Source organism: Mustela erminea, chromosome 10 (assembly GCF_009829155.1).
Source record: "Mustela erminea isolate mMusErm1 chromosome 10, mMusErm1.Pri, whole genome shotgun sequence".
Classification (NCBI taxonomy): Eukaryota; Metazoa; Chordata; class Mammalia; order Carnivora; family Mustelidae; genus Mustela; species Mustela erminea.
The window spans coordinates 346,290-353,915 of NC_045623.1; positions in this window are offsets into that span (position 1 = coordinate 346,290).

The following is a 7,626-nucleotide window of genomic DNA, read 5'->3' on the forward strand; positions in this document are numbered from 1 at the left end:
AAGGAGACAGATGTTTTGTAAATTCCAAAACAGGGGTGAGATCCAAACCCTACAGCATTCTAGGGAAAGAATGTTTAATCAGGACACAAGCAACAGAAAGTGATGAATGTCTGGCATTGTCAGAAAATGTAATAGTATTGTTACCATCCAAGAAGGTGGAATTGTCCTTACTAACAAAAGAAACACTCACCCAAATGAAGAACTCGCATGTGAGAGGTTTCTGTGGGAGTGCAGGCAAAGCTCAGCATACTCCTCGTGGTCAGTAAGCCAGCTCTTTTCACATCTTGGGCCCTCGGGAAGCTGAGGCTCTCAGAGGAACCAGCACAGAGGGGAGGCAGCTGGCTCACCTCATTGTCAAAAGACGATGCCCTGGGACATTCTGAGCACCACTCAGCTTTAGCCTCAGCTTCAGTTTTTAAGTCCACAAGAGGAATTCCTTGAAGTTTAGAGTCTGCCCTGGGTACAGTGCTTTGGAAATTATGGGGAAGCAAAGCCAGGAGGCCCCATGTGTGGAGCCAGCCCCATCTCCTCGGTTCTCCAGACTGTAATCACAGACCCGTCAGGAGCCCTGTGCCGCCATCTTACTGCCTTACTTCTGCTTTGTTTTCTGAATACTTCTCTCCTCCCTTCTCTCCTTTGGCTTAGGAGGAAATAGAAGAGAGAAGGGGGGACATACTGGTTGCATGAAGAGTCACAGAACACCTGTAATCATCCTGCTGTGAGTACGTTTCCAGAAGTTGTCTGGGTATTCCTTCAGAAACCCTGAAATGACTTGTCCCTGGTGTCTGGTGACTGACAGTAGAGCAGAGAGGAGAGAAAGCCCACAGACGATGCCACCGTCCCTACTTGGGAGGATGAGAGTGCTTTACTTTCACCCTCCTCCTCTTCCAGTTGCACAGGTGTGTGCCCCCACCACTCAGGAAGGTTATGAGACATGCTAACTGGGTAAAGGGGGAAAAAAAGTGACTAACCTTGCAGATGTAAGTGAAATTCATGCAGCTGCATCATAGAAAGTGATTAGAGAATGCATCATTGGCACAGAGTTGCTCCATTTCCCAAAGCATGTTGCTAGAAGGTGTTTTACGAGCACGCATACACACAAGCACCGTGTACACTCCCCTAGCCACTAGAAGAAGCTTTTCCAAGTTACATGTCAGAAATCCTGTATTATTCAGGGTGATATTTGTGCAATTGCGCAACTGGCTGCCCCTTGGGCCACTCCACAAATTTCACTTACAATTAAGTTTTGAGCACAGGGCAGTCATTCCAGGAGTTGGCTGTGTATCTTTAGTCCTAGACATTTTTGAATAAGAAACAATTCAACCTCTTGTCGATTCTGTATATTAAATTATCCTGCTACCCACCTTTTTATCTTTTTTGATACATTTCATGCTTCAAATCGAGGGATATTTTTGCCAGAAATTTCCCTTATAACTTCTTTAAAAGTTTATGCATTTGGAGATAAATGTAATCCATATGTTCCCAAGTTACTCTAGCTTTTTTTTTTTAATCAAATTGTTATTCTCTTCCAAGTACTTGATCACCAATAAGTTATATGAGATTTTTTAAAAGCCTTTCTTTCATAGTAAAAGGAAACCACATTTGATCAATAACAGTTAGTTATAGAGTCAAAGTTGCATAAGGACTTCTGAAGATACATTGTTTTACTATTTATCTTTAATAAGTTAGGCTAGAGATTTTTGGGAAACTCACCAGTTACTGTCAGAAAAATGCACACTATTGTTTTTTTTTTCTCTTCACAGGCTAAAAGCTCAGTTTTTTGTTTATAAGATTCACTTTATCTTCTCATTACGGTGATTTTCAAAAGAAATTGGTTTCTAGCTCTGTGGTTAGAATCCATTGAAAACAAGTATGTAATGTAACTATCTTATATTTGAGTACATATGCCCATAAAGACCTTTACAGAAAACCCCTAATTCTGTAAACCTGAGCACACAGTTTGTATTTCAAAGTTATAAATACATAATGCAATAAAGGAAGTAACTCTTTTCAGATAATGAGCTCCCTAAAGGCATGAAGAATATCTTCCTCATTATGGTATCTATGCATAGTAGGCCTTGTAAAATATTTGGTGAACAAAGAAAACATGATTAAAAATAACAGGAAGAAACGTAGTCACAGCAGAGTCTAGTTTTAGACTGCAGAAGGATGGCAGCTGAGCAAGGAGGACTATGTCAACAGGATACAATAATAACACCAAGCCCTACTTTAACCCATCTGCAAAATGGATTAAAAGTACATGGTGGAGGGCAAGAAGGAGCTGATAATGTGTTCAATCATGCAGCTGTTCAGCCTGTGTCCTTCCCAGCACCTTCCTTTTTGTGAAGAGGAGCTGGGCTGGACTTGGTTCCAAGCCTATAAGTTAATTTATATTCAAATATCTAGTGTTAACATAATTGGTATGTTTCAGAGGTAAATATATTTCTGTTTGTCTACAAAGAAATATATATATGTATATATATATATATAATATAGACAACTTTAATGTAACAAATACATATTTGTTCATGTATGTTTGTTCAGCTATATATTTTTACATTCTGTGTATAAATTTGTGTATATATAACAAATTAGATTTGTGATGTTATATAAATTGCTCTATATAGAGATTTACAATATTTATAAAGGAGACCAATATCATTGCAGTTCACAAAGTCCTCTTCTATCATATATTATTGATCCAAAGAACATTCTTTTTTTTTAAGATTTTATTTATTTAGTTGACAGACAGAGATCACAAGTAGGCAGAGAGGCAGACAGAGAGAGAGGAAGAAGCAGGCTCCCTGCTGAGCAGATAGCCTGATTCAGGACTCGATCCCAAGACCCTGGGATAATAACCTGAGCTGAAGGCAGAGGCTTTAACCCACTGAGCCACCCAGGCGCCCAGAACATTCTTTTCTTATAGACTCTTCAAGGAAGCCGGTGATGTTCTCCGATGTCCGAGGTTTACTTGTACCCAAAATTTATGTAAATTCCTAAAGAATATAACATGAAACTCCCTAGGGACATTTAGGAAATGTGAACTCTCCCTAATTGATAGAATCAAATTTCTAGAATCACAGAAGAATAAAGAAAACTTGTTTGAAGGCTACATTCCCTACCAAAGATTTTCAGTGGATTATTTTTTTAAGCTGCAAAGACTACGAAGTGGAAACCAAAATGGGATCTGAGCTCCAATTATGCTTTCCCAAGTACTACACATTCCTGACTTCTAAACACAAAGTCATAGACAAGAGTTTCAGGCTCATGGAATTCTAAGCTTACTGTCTCCACAAAACCCACATTCAGCTTTACAAAAATTGTATTTGTTGATTCATAATGTAGACACTGCGAAGCTAAATGTGTAAGCCATTTTTTGGTGTTAAACACCTGATATCCTAATGGCCCATACTTAAAACTATTATGATCTTTCTTCTTCCATGTTATCTTTTCTCTTATGCTAAAGAACCTGGTGATTCTGCCAAGACAAAGACACAGACAATTCCCCCCACACATGCACACACCTCACAGCAATAAACAAACAGGCAGAACTTGGAGAAAGTTGTGTAGTATAAATGTGAAGGAAGGAATCTATAAAAAAGCAGAAACTGATATACTTTGCTATGGGACAAGTCATCAAAATGCAAATAGCAGAAGAATGGAAAATGCTATTAATCATTCAAACCTGAGTGTATATTAGCCTATTCAGAGATGGCGTTATTCTCATTAAAACCAACCTCGTCTTTTAGTTTTTCTTATTGCCCATTCCTCCAAAGAGTTTGCAGTGCTGGGGTAGACCAGCAAAAATTCACTGTGGGGTGGGAAGTTGGAGTGAATAAAAACAGTACCACAAAGTTTGGGACATATATCTATTGGCTTTTCTGGTTCTGAAGAGCAAACAATGTTGACAGAAAGGCCCACCCCATGATTCATGTGTCAGAGAAGGCCTTAAATCATTCTTCAGTAGAAGAATTTCCAACATTGTTCCTTCCCATAAGCTTTATATTTAAGATACTCTGCTATTCCCATAGTAACCAAATGGGTGTGTGGGGGGAAACATACGTCAAATGTCAACTGATATGCTGTTGAGTCCCAAGCACTGAGTGACCCTCACCATAACAGTGTCTTCTGGATGGCTTAAATATCTCTCATTTGATTCTGGATATGACTTGTTTTTTAAAACAATGAAAAAAATACTGCAAAGAAATAATAAATACGTATCTTCTGTATGCAGAATAATAAAAGTTAGATTTTTGCATCTAGCTATATTGTTTAATTTTAAATAATCTGGGGGAATTGTGCAGGAAGCTCTCCTAGGAAAAACACAAGTGATTAAAGAAGATTTTTGAAATAACAGGATGAGGAAATGCAATGAATTATTCCTTGAACTGGGTTGCTGAGACTAATAAGGCATGGGAAAGGGAATATTAGTAGTAAACAGGAAATATTAAGACAAAAGAGGAAAAAACACCTAGGTTATACAGGCCATTGGTCCTACCAATTCTTTTTTCTTCAGAGAAAACATAGGAAAGTGAGGCAAACAAACCAAAACAAAAAGACTGAGAAGGACAATAAAGCATACGCCTTGTCTCTGTTTATTAAATGGGTCTATGTTTCTGGTATTAGAGTTGGCTCAGGTCTCATTATCTGTTATGGGGATGTTATGGGGTGGGTGTTTCCAGCAAAGTTCTGCCCCATTCTGGCCAAGAAACAATGGCACAACCTAATCAACACAAGACATTCAATACTTCTATTGTGTCCTCAGGATGCTTGACATTGTATAAGGTCCACAGTTGGGTGTAATTGAGTCCTTGTTCTCCGGGAACACACAGCTTAGCTGAAGAGCTAAACACCTTAGCTCTTCTATCTTTTTTTGTAATTGGATTTCGTTTTTGGTGCTTGCACAAGGAATAAAGTGAGAGTATGAAGAACAAAGAATTCATATCTATTTGGAAAATTCAGAAATTAGTTTTTTGGAGACTTACCTTGAAAGAGTAGAAAGGGCAGGATTTGCATAGGTGGCAACAGAAGGGCAGCTTATTACAAGCAGAGCACATAACACCAGCAAAGGTGTGGGGGCTGGTAGTGGTCCTAATGAGTCTGGAGTTAGTGTTCTAGAAGGGGTAGATCACAGGTCAGAGAAAAGTAGCCGAAAAATAAGTAGAGTCATTCTATGGATAGTCTAAAATGCTGATTCAGTAAGAATGCATTTCAAGTGGAGACAAGATGGCAGGGAAGTAGGAGGAGGCGCCCATTCAACCTGCACCCTAAATTGAGCTGATTACCTTCCAAAGATCTCCAATCACCCACGAAATCAGCCTGAGATCTGAATTATACACGTCTGGATCTCTACTGGAGCAGAAGATGCCAGTGGGCAGGTAAAGCGGAGTGGGAAAGATGGACTGATATCGGAAGATAAACAAAAGGGGGAGGGAGCCACCAGAGTGACCCATTAGAAAGTAATATCCCAATACGAGAGTGCCCTGCCCCTGGGGACCAGCATTAACTCGGGAGTCTGGTAGAAAGCACTCAAAAAGAGCAAAGGATCACCGGAGGGGGGGAATTGCGGTAATCTGATGTCTTAGAAGAAGTATTGGTGAGTCAGCCTTTAGTTATCCTTCACCTTTAATCCTTTCTTCCCTCCCAAAAACTGGAACAATTGTCTGTTCTGAATTTATTCAATCCCCTAGTCTTTACTGATGGTTGCTTATCCTACCCTATGAACCAATCACAGACTCTCAGGACCCCTTTCATGCAATACCATCAGTGCTGCTGCACATACACCACGCACACGTGCACATACCCACTTATACACATAGGTACATACAGTTCCAGTAAAGTTGAAACACAATAAGCATATTTTATCACAATTAATTTTCATTGTTCTGGAAAGTCAATGCAATTAGGTGGGAAAACAAGATCAGCAGTATAAATATTTGCAAAAATGAGGTCAAAGTATTTTATGTAATAGGTCTATAAATGCAAGAAAATCAATGGTAAACTATAGGAACTGGTAAGAATTGATTAAAATAACCATTTATTGCTGAGTGGAACACATTTTAAAAACTGGATGACTATTTTGACCTCAATTATTTGAAATGATGTCTGTGCATGTGTGCACACGTGTGTGGGTGTATGTGGTGTGTAAGGAAGAGAATGTTAAAATGGTGACAGTGGTTATCTCTTCGGGTGATAAGATTATAACTACTTGTTTTTTTCCTTATCTATAGTTTCCAGATTTTCTATAACAAACATACGTGTTTTTTTTGTTTGTTTGTTTGTTTTTAAAGATTTTATTTATTTATTTGACAGAGAGAAATTACAAGTACACTGAGAGGCAGGCAGAGAGAGAGAGAGAAGGAAGCAGGCTCCCTGCTGAGCAGAGAGCCTGATGCGGGACTCGATCCCAGGACCCTGAGATCATGACCTGAGCCGAAGGCAGCGGCTTAACCCACTGAGCCACCCAGGCGCCCCAACATACGTTTTTATAACAAAAAGATAAGTTTTAAAATGGAAGAAAAAAAAAAGGAAGAAAAAAAAAAGAACCTCCCCCATGTTTTAAAACTACTTGCAAGGCCAGGATTCTGGTGATGGCTTCTTTGATATTGATACCCTCTGCCGTCTGTTGGGAACCTGTTCCATCTTTTAAATCTTTATTCTGCCTACTCAGAGCAACCTTCTTCAGCAATATGGGAATCCCGTTGTGCCTCCTTGTTCTGTCATTCCCAGTCTAGCAGAACAATGTCAGGATGAACCTACAAAAATTAATGGATTTCAAGAAAAAAAAGAATGGGTTTCATATTGTAATTTACTTATATAAAACAGAAACTTAATATCCTTTTATTTACTAAAAGGACAAAGATTTCCTGTACTTTTTTTTTAATATTTTATTTATTTGACAGAGAAGGAGAGAGAGGGAGAGATACCACAAGTAGGCAGAGAGGCAGGCAGAGAGAGGGGGAAGCGGGCTCCCTGCTGAGCAGAGACACCCCCCACCCCCGCCAACCCTGATGTAGGGCTCGATGTAGGGCTCGACCCCAGGACTGCGAGATCATGACCTGAGCTGAAGGCAGAGGCCTAACCCACTGAGCCACCCTGGTGCCCCATTTTCCTATATTATTGGTCTGCAATCTGAGAGGAGATTTATAAAGGAAAGCAAAGATTTCATGTTTTATCAAAATAGTTTTCTGTGCTTTATCAGGTCTTTTATGGGTTTTGCTCAACTATGTAACCTCCTGGTATTGGCCTTTAAAATCTTTTATTGTCTGTGGTCAAATACCTAATTAAGTATTGATTCACAATCTGTGATCCTACTTAGTCTGGTATCTAAAACCTTTTGGTATTTTTGATAAACTTGCATCCACCTTGGCCATTTTCTTTCTTTCTTTTCCTTTTTTTAAAGGATTTTATTTATTTATTTGACAGAGAGAGATCACGAGCAGGCAGGCAGAGAGAGAGAGAGGGAAACAGGCTCCTCACTGAGCAGAGAGCCCGATACCGGGCTCGATCCCAGGACTCCATCCCAGGACCCTGTGATCATGACCTGAGCTGAAGGCAGAGGCTTAACCATCTGAGCCACCCAGGCGCCCCCAACCCTTGGCCATTTTCAAAGTTCTTGGACATTCA